The sequence below is a fragment of the Mauremys reevesii genome, linkage group 4 (genome assembly GCF_016161935.1).
Source record: "Mauremys reevesii isolate NIE-2019 linkage group 4, ASM1616193v1, whole genome shotgun sequence".
NCBI classification, from domain to species: Eukaryota; Metazoa; Chordata; order Testudines; family Geoemydidae; genus Mauremys; species Mauremys reevesii.
The window spans coordinates 73,535,828-73,549,065 of record NC_052626.1 but is presented as its reverse complement, the minus strand read 5'-3'; the positions used below and the strand labels follow the sequence as shown (position 1 = coordinate 73,549,065).

The 13,238-nt window shown below is 51.3% G+C and overlaps 1 protein-coding gene across 4 annotated transcripts in view; it reads left to right on the top strand.

Moving 5' to 3' along the window:
* Window positions 1–13,238, top strand: part of SLC35C1 (solute carrier family 35 member C1) — a 94,406-nt gene that overhangs the window by 40,295 nt on the left and 40,873 nt on the right. For 3 of the 4 annotated variants that reach the window (XM_039537886.1, XM_039537883.1, XM_039537882.1), the window contains one exon: window positions 6,341–6,462. The gene's annotated coding sequence lies outside the window, so the exon portion shown is untranslated. Of the gene's footprint in view, window positions 1–4,345; window positions 5,115–6,340; window positions 6,463–13,238 lie in introns of all 4 variants that reach the window. The other variant, XM_039537881.1, reaches the window with a different exon arrangement.

Below are 13,238 nucleotides of genomic sequence, written 5' to 3'. Positions count from 1 at the left end.
TTCACTGTCCTCTCACTGTAGAGTTCTCGATATCTAACTCTTTCTCTTCCCTGCCCCCCAATCTTTCCCCCCTCCCATGCCTTCTCTCTCTTGCACTCTCCAGGTAGCCAACCCATACTTTATTTCATAGAGTGCTCTGCCATTGACCCAAACTGGAAACAAAAGGAAAGAGTCTGGAGTTGCTATGGTAACTTTAAAGCACCAGCACTGAGGAGTTTGCCCCTCATCTGCACCAGCTCTCCCAGTTGCTGGGGAGGGTGTGGAGAGCACCTCACCTCCTGTTAATATTATTATTTATTATGCTTCACTTTAATGAGCTTCTTTCCCTGCAGCTTCATCTCTGGCTCCATCCTCCATGCCCCTCCCAGCAATGAAAAGCACAGTTTCACATATGGCTGGGGCTGGTTGTCCTTGGCTGGAGTCTTTGGTGGGACCAAATGTACCCGACTGCTCTGCAGTGCACAGGCCAGTCAAAATCAGCAGTTAGGGGTGCTGTCAGTCACTTTCTACAGGCTGCAGAATCACAGCCTGGCATTTAACTGTGCCCCTCCCAGCTGCTTTTGGAGTATGATCCTCCCCTCCCACTCCACAGGATATGGACCCTGACCCTCCCCCCCAGAGGCTGGTGCTGGCACTGTAACGCTCCCATCACATAATTGTATGTACACCCAGAGCTTGCAAAATGCAGTGGGAGTGGGATGTAAAACAAAATGACAGTCCATGGCCACTCAGTCTTTCACAGCTGTCTCTGTGCTTCATAATGGGGCTACTCGGTGACAACCGAGAGCAAACTGTGAGCCGCCTCCTCTTCCAAAAGCACTGGCCTTCTTGTCATATGAGCTAAAGCAGAGTTTCCCTGAGCTGTTACCAGTACAGGATCTATGACACGCATTCAAGCCATTCACATTGGTCAGTTCCTCAGCACTTCATCATTGCTCTATTGTTATCCTGGTATCCCACCGTTAATACCAGACCAGTTCTTAAATCCAGTCCCACACAATAAAACTGGAAAATAGAGGTCAGGGGGAAGTGAGGGCTGACTTAAAATCTAAGCCATCTCGCGTCTCTCCTGCAATCTGCCTTCCCCCCCAGCCCCTTGCAAATACTGTGAGCAGCAGGAACCAGGCTATTTGTGTGTGTAGACAAGCACTGACTGGTGAGGTAGAAACTCTTCTGGGAACACCCCCACTCCAAGAGTGCCACTTCTTCTTCCCCCCAGCACACTTTTTCCAAAGACCTCTATCCCCTGTAGCTGAGCTCAGACAGTCATACCATCCAGTGACACTCCCCTCCTGCCCCAGGTGAGATTGCTGAGAGTAGTAATCAGAGGGTGCAGTGCTAATTAAACACAGTCCTAAAAGTAACAGAGAGGAGCAGGAAGGGGACAGAGCCTTCAAGCTGGAGATGAGGAGCCAGTTGCTGTCCTTTTGGGGAGCAGGGGAGTTACAAACAAGTACCCCATGTGATGGGTTCGGTCACAGAGATCCCTTTGGGATTGCCACATGACATGCTGAAGTTACCTCTGAGCCCATTTACCCTGCCAGCTTGGGACTCCAGAACCCTGCCTTGCTGAGCCAGACACACTAGTCTGCTTCAACACAGACCCAGGTCTGGTCCACGCCCCCAAAGCTGCAGACTTTAACCAAAAACTGCTCAGCAGTTACTTGACTCCACCACCAACACACCCAGCTTCCAATGGGATCCAAACCCTAAATAAATCAGTTTTATTCTGTATAAAGCTTATACAGGGTAAACTCATAAATTGTCCACCTTCTATAACACTGATAGAGAGAGCTGCACAGCTGTTTGCTCCCCCAGGTATTAATACTTACTCTGGGTTAATTAATAAACAAACGTGATTTTATTAAGTATAAAAAGTAGGATTTAAGTGGTTTCAAGTAATAACAGAACAAAGTAAGTAAACAAGCAAAAAAAGCAAAACCACACAAATCTCAGCCTAATACATTAAGAAACAGTTTACAGATAATATCTCACCCTCAGAGATGTTCCAATAAGCTTCTTTCACAGACTAGACTCCTTCCTAGTCTGGGCCCAATCCTTTCCCCTGGTACAGTCCTTGGTAGTTCCACCAGGCATCTTCGGTGAAAACAGGGGTTCTCTCATAACTGGGACCCTCCTTTTTTCTCTTCCACCCCCTTTTATAGCTTTGACACAAGGCAGGAATCTTTTGTCTGTCTGGATTCCCACTCCTCCTTCTAAATGGAAAAGCACCAGGTTTAAGATGGATTCTACCTTTCTTCCTGGGCTGGCTTACATGAACACTGGAAGGCTTGCAAGTAAACAGAGCCATTTACAACCAATTGTCCAGTCAATGGGAGCCATCAAGATTCTAAACCATCATCAATGGCTCATGCTTTGCACAATTACAATAGTACCTCAGAGTTATACTTTATATTTCTAGCTTCAGATACAAGAATGATACATGCATACAAATAGGATGAACACACACAGTAGATTATAAGCTTTGTAATGATACCTTACAAGAGACCTTTTGCATAAGGCATATTCTAGCTACATTACATTTACACTCATAAGCATACTTCCATAAAACATTATGGAGTCCAGCGTCACACCCCCATATTTCCCCTTGGAAACTGTCCCTCCCAGAGGGAATGGAAGACAATGGCCGTGTGAATCATGTAAGCCACTGAATGATGATACAGCAATGGGCCTGCCCCGGGCTCACTTAAGCATGAAATGCAAGTGGAATATTTATGAGCTGATTTAAACACTTAATGAGCCCTAAGGCAGAGGGGGAGTAGAACAGGAGCTGTGAACTCCCGGCCCAGCACTCTGGGAATCCCACCCTGAGTGAGCAGCAGGATGTCCTCAGCTAATCCCTGTCCCAGTGCTGCCTCCATATCTCCTCATATATATTTGTAACTGGACCTCTGCATGTTGCCACAATAGAAATATTCCCCGATAATATTAACCTCATGCCCTGGCAGACTGTCTAAAGTGCCTTGATTAAGGGGCACAAAAAGACCTTGGTGCCATGGTTGAGAAATGGGCCCATGCAGCCTCCATACCTGGACTAGTGGCCTGGGAAAGGCCTGGGATGAAGGACTGGCACCAAGGGGATACAGGGGGATCACCCCTTCACTGAGCCAAAACAACTGAAACCTGTGACCAACCCAGGTTCATGTTAACTGGGTCAAGGCTGGGAAAGGTCATTGTGTGCAGGGAATCCTTAGAGTTGGAAACACCCCACAAGGGATGTAGTTCATCCTTCCAGGCTCTGGGTCCCTTCAGCCTGTGTTCCAGGCTCTGCCCAGTCAGCTTGAAATGGCCAAAGTGATTAGCTCCCACCCCATGCCCTGGAGGATGAGCCCATGGTCTCCCACAGCACACTGCAGGGATTTCTTTCTTAATCCATCCCATTCCTCCTAGTTATCCTCCTTGGATCCCTCTCAATATCCCTCCCCCTCCTGGGTGTCTCTTCAGGTTCTTGTTAGACTGTCCTTGGCCTTCTGCCCCCTTACTGGCTGCTTAGCCAAGCCTGATAGATTGGGGGGAGGGTGTTTTTTCATCTCTCATTAATCAAGTCTAACACTAACAAAAACCAGTCCTGTTTGAACATGGGGCCTCTGGACCTTAGTGCATAAACCTCTACCACAGGAGCTAAAAGCCAGATAGCTGTTAGCTAAGGCTGTAGAGCAGACTCGTAATCTCTCTCTAAGTGGTCTCGGTGCCACTAGATGGGATAGAACACCACACCCAGGAGATGTGTGGGTTACATGCAGGGGTGAAACTAGTTTAAAGGACTTACTGGTATGCTGGAGTCCTGAGCGGAGCGTGGCCTCAACCAGAAGAGTCAGGGCCTTTCAAGATTTAAAGGCCCTGGGGCTCCACCTGTGGCTGGGAGCTCCAGGGCCTTTAATCATTCTGGAGCTACCAGCTGCAGAGGCGGCTGGGAGCCCTGGGAATCAGGGGCAAATCAAAGGGCCCGGTCCCTGGCCACCGTGGAGTTCCAGGCCCTTTAAATCACCGTGGGAGCCCTGCTGCCGCTACCCTAGGACAGCAGGGCTCAGGCTAGGGCTGAGGTAGAGGTGGCAGGACTCGAGCGGGGATTTAAAGGGCCCAGGGCTCCTGTCGCTGCGGGGAGCCCAAGGCCCTTTAAAGCGCCACTGGAGCTCTGGCAGCTGGGCTTGGGCGGTGCTTTAAAGGGCCCGGGGCTACCCGCAGCGGCTGGAGCCCTGGGCCCTTTAAATCACCGCCGGAGAAGCCGGTCCGATCCGGCACAGCGTGATGGCCCATACGGGCTTACTTTCACCTCTGGTTACACAAGCCTTTCAAGCACATGGGCATTGTTTGTTTGTTTTAGTCTTCTCTGAGGTGTCTTCTCCAGTTTGTCTACATCCCCTGCTGACCAGGTGCCAGATGAAGGTAGTGTGCCAAGCATGGCCTGACCAGCTCCGCAGAGAAAGGAATCAACCCCTCCCTGCTTTAGAAAGGACTGCACTCTTAACCCCTGGAGATTGTCCTTGGATTTCAAGAAGGTGCCAGCACGTTCCTGATACGAGACTGTCCTGAGGAGTGCTAGTGAGAATAAAGAAAGAGCACCTCGGATGAGGAGCCTCAGTGAAAGAGGAGATAGTGGCTTCATCACAATCATTTCTCCTGTGTTACTCTTTACTAGTGTCGGCATTATTGGATCCCACTGGCCTGACACAGACAACATGCAATGTTGTTGGAATGTGGAAACTGCCTTCCGCGATACCTCTCCTAGGAGGGCTACAGAAGGAAGAGTCCTCAGAGATCCCATGAAGAACCTTATCCCTCCACTTTGGATGCTGAGCCACTTCTACTGCTCTCTTACACCTGTTCTCTACATCATGTAAGGAAGAGTTGCTGTAAACACGATACTGATCTCTGCTGCAGTATTACCAGAGACAAGTAGGAACCCATCGTTTACCTCCAAGACCTGTGAACTGGGATCCTGGCTGAATGTAAAAGTCCATGTGGAGGTTCCCATGCACAGAGCTTCACAAAAACATCTGACCCCAATTCCAGGTGTGGAGTTTTGTATCTTATCAAGATGGGGACAAGTGGGGTTTCATTGAAAAGCATCTAGGGAACAAAGGCACATGGAGGTAGGGAACTGAATCTGAAATGCAAACCTGAGACCCCCTTTTTGCTAATGGAGTAGCAGCTGTGAAGGAGGTTGAGGAGGATTGCAACAGACTAGAGCTGAGGATCTTCAGTGGCCCTGGAAACACCTCTGTTTGGTTTCAGTGAAGAAGAATAGAACAAATGAGACAATGTAGCCTAATGAACAGAGCACTGGACTGTGACTCAGGAGCTCTACGTTCTCCCCTTCCCCGCTTCTGCCATTAACCTGCTGTGTGACCTTGGGCAAGTCACTTCACCTCAGTGCCTCAGTTTTCCCCTCTGTAAAATGGGAATTATGGTACCAACCTCCTTTGTAAAGCACTTTGAGATCTACTGATAACAAGACCTAGGTTGTATTATCATTGCTATTAATCAGTTAAGATAGAGGTAAGGACAGTCAAGCAAGATGTTAGGACCATATATCCTAGAAGGTAGGTTTGTGTATTTCAGCACAACCTAGGTATCCCTGGAAAGTCTCACAAGGAGTCATGAGGGTCCCAGATTTGGGCCTTGCCTCTCCTCTAGCTAATACTTTAATTCTTGTACCAAAAGGCTTATGGGATGCAAAACTGTGTGAGACAAGAGGTCCCTGACCCCCATTATTGCACAAGGCAAATAACAAGACTTAATAACAAGACTCAGCCAATCGGAAGCCGAGACGTATCCAATCAGCAACACACCACTCACTGGCCTGGTGCATGGGACTTTGGGCCCACTCTGTGCCAGGACCTCCCAAGGAAGTCAAGGAGGGAGCTCTGCACATGGAGGGGTGGCAGGATTGGGCACCAAAGACAACACGAGAGGGTTAACCCCAAGCAGAGAGAGGTTGGAGATCTCAATCACCATTAAAGTTTATTGACACAAGAGAAGGATATTTAGCCAGAAGGCCCAATAAATTGCACAGCTGACTGGCAACACACGTCCTGCTGTGACTTGTCACATAAATCCCACTGCAGATATTCATTAGAATTGAGATTTATTTGTTTAATTAGAGCAATCATAGCATGGACTGGGATAAAGTTGCACTGGGGAGTCCAGGGCCCAGGAAAGCAGCAGCAGTTAGCAGTGCAGGGTGCAGACAGCAGATTTGATTCCAAGAAGCAATATTCAAAGTGAGATACAAAGGAAGAGAGTGATTTGCTTGTGTACTTTGATTGCTCCTTGTAAAGGCAACTACAAGGCTTTTCCAGTATGCTTTTCATTTCAGAAATACCAGGAGTATCAAGTCTTGGCTTTGCTGGGGGATCCTCTGGCCTGGAAGACAGATGAGCTCAACTAAGGTTGGAACAGCACAACAGGTTGAAGCCTGAACTGTAGCTCAACAGAAAGGTAGAGGGGAGCCTGAATCTTTCACCCAGAGACTTCCTCCCAGCTCTTTGTCAGGAGTTTTAGATAAATTATTTATTTTGTTTTAAACTTGTGGGATCTAAAAAAATCCCTTCTTGCCTAAGCTGAGGGCAGTGCGTTGTGATGTCCCTATCCCATTCCAATCCTCCAGGAAAAAGCACTTTGGTCAAAGGCTGATGTTTCTAATGTCAGTGTGTTGGCCGCCATCTTTTGTCCAACACACCAGGGATTAAACCAGGTACCTCAGGCTGTTGCTGGGGCTGTAACAGACTCCTGTCCTCTGTGGATCAGGCACAGAGGCAGACCTGTAACACACACTCAGTGGGTTACATCAATAACAGGAAAAAATTGAAAAGAACACTTGCACCAGAGAAAAACAACAATGGGCACAAACACCATTCTTCCCTCTTTGTAGTTCACCTTTAAGGTAAATGGCATTTTCTCTGTTGCAGAAGAAGGCAGAGTCGCAGTCCTGAAGTGCTAGCAGAGTATATGATACATGGGACAAGGCTTCAGGCACAAGCTGGCACTGGACAACAATGGGGAGAGGATTAGCCAAAGAGGCTTTGCAAAAAGAGGGAGGGATTTCAGTCTGGTCCAGATGTAGGGGGAGCCCAGAAAAAAGGCTCACAGCTGAGATGGAGGCCAAGAGTGCAGGGAGGAGGAGGAGGAATGTAGGGAGCAAGGTGGAGGTGAGTCAGGGGACGTGAAAGCAGAGATGCCAGCTTGGAGTTAAGAGCAGAATTAAGCCTGTGCCATTGGGGAATATTAGGGCTGTGCACCCAGGTCCCAGGAACAGGAATAATGTCCTATAGCTTGGTATGTGCATTTAATAGCAATCATTTGCATCTGCAAGTGGAAACTGAGGCTATGTCTACACTGTAGTGGCACAGCGAGGGTGCTGCAGCACTGCAGTAGTGTAGAGGCTTCCTGCCCTCAGAGAGGTGGATTTACTAAATCGACAGAAAAACCCCTTCTGTCAATACAGGTGTAGTCCAGGCCTGAAAGGCGGTAGCTGGGTCAGTGGAAGAATTCTTCTCTCAATCTAGCTGTGTCTAGGAGGGGATTAGGCCAACCTAACTGTTGCACAGGCCATGACATTTTTCACAGCCCTGAGTGATGTAGCTAGGTCAATCTAGTTTTAAGATGTAGACCGGGCCTGAGGTGCAGAGAGGGGAAATGATTTCCCTAGGCCATGCAGGGAGTCAGTGGTCCAACCAGGATTAGGACCCAGGCCAGGAATATTTGTGTTTTGTTTTCATGGGCTTTTCACTGCCTCGGAGAGCAGTAACAGGGTCCTACATCAGGTCTGGTCTCCTCAGGGGATGGAAACGCCCCAAGGAAACCAGGGCTCACATTAGCTCTCTCACTCCTACTAAAGTGCTGAAAAAAGCCTGTGAAAAATGTGACTACAAGTTCTGGTATTCTAGCTCCAAATGCCAAAGTCCCTGTACAGGAGGTGATTGCTATTGCTGGGCAATCGAGACAAATTACCATTACTGCTGTGCACTTTCCAGGGCAGACAGCCTCTCGTTTGCTCTATAGGGCACATGGCATGCTGGGGCTGCAGAGCCCTTGTGGGGTGCATGACATCGCTTAAACAAGCAACTGAATGGGTATGTCATCCTAGAGTCACAGGGAAGAGGATGCAGGAGAATGGACTAGAGCACTAGGGAAGCAGAGCCTAGGGCCCAGGCCTCCTGCCTGCTGAATAACTGTATAGGAAGAAGGGGGTTCTGCTCCTGCCCTAGATCACAGCTAGAGGCCCAGTGCTGCTCTTGCAGGAGACAAATGGCTCCTATTGACTTGGGGGAATAGGCACTCATTACTGGGGTGCGGGAGAGAACCCCGCTGTCTCAAGCAGCTGCTATTCCAGGAGGGGTAGGAAGTACAGCCCACTCCACTCAGATGCATCCTTAGTCCCACAGGATTCCCTTTGCAAGTAATACTGCTCAGCAATTCCCCAGCCCATCTTCTCTTCAAAAGGCCCTACAGTGCACCCACCTCTGGAGCCCTGGGGGAGCTAGGTGGCTGCAGAGCTCGTGTCTCCACCTCCACTCCCACCCCTCACACGTTCACCTCATCTCCCTCTCCCTAGCAGCCCTAGAGTATCAGACACCAGCCATTGCTCCCGCAGCATCTCCTCCTGGGTTCCCATTGCACGCTTTCAGACAAGGAGCTGCTAAACCTCCGGTCCTGGAGCAGCAATGGTGAGGGTTGGGCTCCGATTCTTCACACCCAAAACCAATTCATTGCTAAACTTGCTTTTTATACACACAAAATGGGCTGAGGACGGTAAAGCACCCCTGCCTCTCCACAGTGCTTTCAGCATGCAGAAAGTCACACCGCCACTAGGAGGCTGCTCAGCAGGAAGCAGCGTCCTCCCCAGATCCCTGCTGAGGCACCTACTGCTGAGAGAGCAGCCCTATGGCTGCTTCAGTGTCTCAGAGGAGGCTTCATTCATGTGCTCAGTCTCTTTCATCCAAGCCCCAAAGCACAGCATCTGCTCAGGGAGACAATGTATTGCATTTGGATGCCCCCTGCTGTCAATTTATCGGTAAACTGCCCAGAGCAGGAACTTAAGACCTGGGTGCTATAGTGATAGGCACTATAGACACTGAGATGAGATGGACTGAGGTTGTATATACTCCCCAAGGAATGATTCCCAAATCACGCGGGCGGATTGCGTACAGAAGGGGCCAGGGAGGTGGCAGGGGCAGAATTAAGGTACAATCCAAAATGCCTCTCCAGATTATGAACTCTGTAGACCTCGCACTGGAAATGCCCACGTACCTGACAGATAACAGCTGTGCCAGTCACCTGGCACCATGCCCCTGCTGGCACTAGGTTCCTGCTCTCTCTAGTTCATGAGTTTAATGGATTTGCCTGCCATCCGATGCCATGTTCCTGCTCCCCCCGGTCTACGCGTGGGACTGGATTTCCCCACTGGCTGATGCTATGCCCCTGTTCCCACTAGTTCAGCTGTGCCACTGTATTTTCCAGGTCCCACTGCATCCCACTTGACCTTCAGGGCACAGGCTGAACTCCAAGTCCCCCTCTGGCATCCTAAGGTGTGAGCCCTTTACCTGTAATAACTCACAATGAAGGGAGCAGTAAAACGATCTGTGGTAGAACAGGTGAGAACTTGCTGGGGACACAGAGGCTGGGCTGTCAGACACAGCAGCTCAGCTTCCTCTGCCAGGGAAAGGGGAAAAAGAGGAACACTTCCTGATGAGACTCCTACTGCCAGTCTCTGCCATCCATTGCTCTCCGAGCCCCTCATGAAGCACTTTCCACATCGCTCTGGAGGCCTGGGGTTTAGCACAGACTCCAGCCCCTTTATTTCTGTCACTGCACAATGGCTCACGCTTATAATCTAGTCACGCTGTTCCTTGTCCTCCTGCTGTCCCTATCCCAAGTCCTATACACAGTGACATGGCCTAGCCTCACATGGTGCATGGCCGTGTGGGACAGTCCAGAGAGGAATGATGGAAAAACTCCAAGCACCTTCATTCAGTGACAGAAGCAGAGACCTGGAGTGTTTTTTGAGCAGGCTAGGCTTGGGCAGATCAGTTTTCACAGGATCCCACCTGCTTTCTTCCTCTAAAATTTCTTCACCATTGCTAGCACAGTCCTACCTATGAAACAGAGTCCTTCCCTCCTGGATGGCAAGGGCAAGGAAAGAGCATCGGGGCCCCATGATAATGGAGATCATCATCGCCTCCTTCAAAGGCGACTCTCAGCCATCCTGGAAAATGCAATAGAAGAAGCCTAGATTTGACACCCGTAATCTCATCCACTGCCCCTGTATCCAACCTCTCCTCAATGGCCAGGCCTATAAAGAACATGGGGCATCCACTCTCCAAGGGGACCTTTCTTCTTCCAGTATCTTGGATCTTTCTCAGTCAGGTTTTAGAGCAGGATATGGAATAGTGACAGCCCTGCTGGAGCCAACAGACACCTTTCCACTGGCCTTGGATAGGAGACAAACTTTTATGCTGAGGACACTAGACCGGTCAGTGGCTTTCTGCACTGTCAAACGTATGAGACCTTGCAAAAATGAATGGGGCTGCCCCGCACTAGCTTCACTCAGTCATTTCATACTGAGGGCTACCATCTGCCCCTCCACCAACACCAGAGGCTTGTCTGTCAGTGCCTGAGCCCATGTCTGCTCTGATGCTGGTTGCAGCCCTGGAAGTTTTACATCCCCTCAACTCCAGTACAGAGCTAGGAAACTGAGGTTTTGTTTTTGCTAGTTTGGAAACTGGGCCCAATGTGAGAGGAGGCAGAGGGGCTGCATGGGCCTGACATGGAGCAGAGGGCAGCCATGGGAGCAAACTGCAGCACACGCCTCAGCAGGCAGAGCTGAGCTCCGCCATGGTAGATTGATAGGTGTCTGGAGGAAAACGTCCTGCTGATAGCCTGAGAGCAATACACAAACAGGGAGAAATGACAGCTGCTCCTGTAGCTTTTCCATCATCTCTGCAGATAGCAGCCACCCTGCCTGCAGCCCCGCGATTGATGCACCTCTGAGGACTCTCATAGCGTGGATGCCACTATCAGAAAGGATAAAAGAATTGCTATGTGGAACCCAGAGGAGAGTTCAGATCCTTATCCGGAACAAAAAGGACATCAATCTGGTGCCAGCACAGGCCTGTCAGACACAACCTGCACACTCAGCGAGCGGGGCCAGGGATATTTCCATTGCCACAAGGGAATTGTGCCCCTCAGGGGCAGCTCTTCCTGCAGCCATGCTATTCCATCCCCACCTGAGGTCTGCCAGTGCACCTCAGGCCTGTCCTACAGCCAGGGGCGGCTCTAGGCACCAGCAAAACAAGCTGGTGCCTAGGGCAGCCAAATCTAGGGGGCGGCAGGCTGGGCCGGCGGACCTGCCGCAGTCATGCCTGCGGGAGGTCCACCGGAGCCCCGGGACGACCGGACCTGCCGCAGGCATGACTGCGGAGGGGGCGCTCATCCCGCGGCTCGGCTGGACCTCCCGCAGGCATGACTGCGGCAGCTCAAGCGGAGCCGCGGGATCCGCGAGCCGTCCGCAGCCGCGGGAGGTCCAGCCGAGCCACGCGGGACCAGCGGACCCTCTGCAGTCATGCCCGCGGGAGGTCCGCTGCTCCCGCGGCTCCGGGGCGCCTCCCGCGCATGACTGCTTGGGGCGGCCAAAACGGTAGAGCCGCCCCTGCCTACAGCAGCCCCTGCTATTCTGCGTGGCCCTTTCCCTGCCCTCTGATCCACCCTCTCAGCTCCATGATCCTGACAGCTAAGGACAAGACTACTTTGAACAGCACTGGCAGAGGTGAGATGGCGACCTAGGTTAGCAGGATTGAGGTACATTGGCAGACCTGGGGGAGGCCAGGACTGGAAGAGCAGGTGGAGGCTGCTGCCCATCTGCTGACTCCAGTGAGCATTTTGTGATTTCAGCTGGAGTTAGTGATTCATTTTTTGTCAGACTGCTGGATGTGTTAGAAACAGGACTTGGAGGGGGGCAGTCAGGGAGTTTTGTTGCTGTCTACATATGTGAGCTAATTCAATGCCCTCCAAGAGCTTCTGGAGACTTGGAATATGTCTACACAGCAAATGATTTACATGGAGTAACATACCCAGACCAGCTTGTATCCAGCTAGTGCAGGTAACAATAGCAGTGAAGACTTCATAGCATGTCATATGACATGGGGGGAGGGATAGCTCAGTGGTTTGAGCATTGGCCTGCTAAACCCAGGCTTGTGAGTTCAATCCTTGAGGAGGCCACTTAGGGATCTGGGGCAAAAATTGGTCCTGCTAGTGAAGGCAGGGGGCTGGACTCAATGACCCTTTGAGGTCCCTTCCAGTTCTAGGAGATTGGTATATCTCTTATTACCTGTCATACAAGCCTGGCACAGACCCTGGGTACATGCTGGGCTTGCTCAGGCCCACCCAGAGGATTCCAGGGACCCGGGGTCTTCAGCAGCAGGGGGCCCTTCCATTCCAGGACCTGCCACCAAAGTGCCCCAAAGACCCACAGCAGGGGCCCCCCCACCACCAAATTACCACCAGAGCGGGACCCGCCACCAAAGTGCAGCCCGGTCTTCGGCAGTAATTCAGCAGCGGGGGGGCCCCCGCCACAGGTCTTCAGGGCACTTCGGCGGCGGGTCCCGGAACGGAAGGGCCCCCTACTGCCGAATTACCACCAAAGACCGAGCTGAACTTCGGCGGCGGGTCCCGCTCCATCTTCAGCAGTAATTCGCCCACGGGGGGTCCTTCCGCTCCAGGGCGGAAGGACCCCCCGCCGGCAAGGACCAGGAGCAAAGAAGCTCCTGCGCCCAGCCCCGCAAGAGTTTTCCAGGCCCCCCAGAGCAAGTGAGGGACCCCACTCCAGGGGCCCCAAAAAACTCTTGTGGGGGCCCCTGTCAGGCTCAGGGCCTGGGGCAAATTACCCCTCTTGCCCCCCCCAGGCAGCCCTGGGCTTGCTAGCTCACTCTGAAGTCTGTGCTGTCCTGCTTCACTATCTGGATTCAAGGTAGCTCAGGTAGGCTGGCCTGGCCACAGCTTTTGCTGTGTAGATATACTCTGGGTCTCTTGTGGGCTCTAGCCAAACACTGGCCAGGGACCTTCCTGCTTCTCAGACACATCCCAGACATTTAAGAGGCAGTCCTGGTAGCAGCTGCATCCAGGACTGAAGATCTGCCTGCTGCCCAGTCAGCACGAGGAAGTTGCCAGCCAGGGTCACCAGAAAGGAAATGGAGCAAACAAGCATGAAGCTTGTTAAT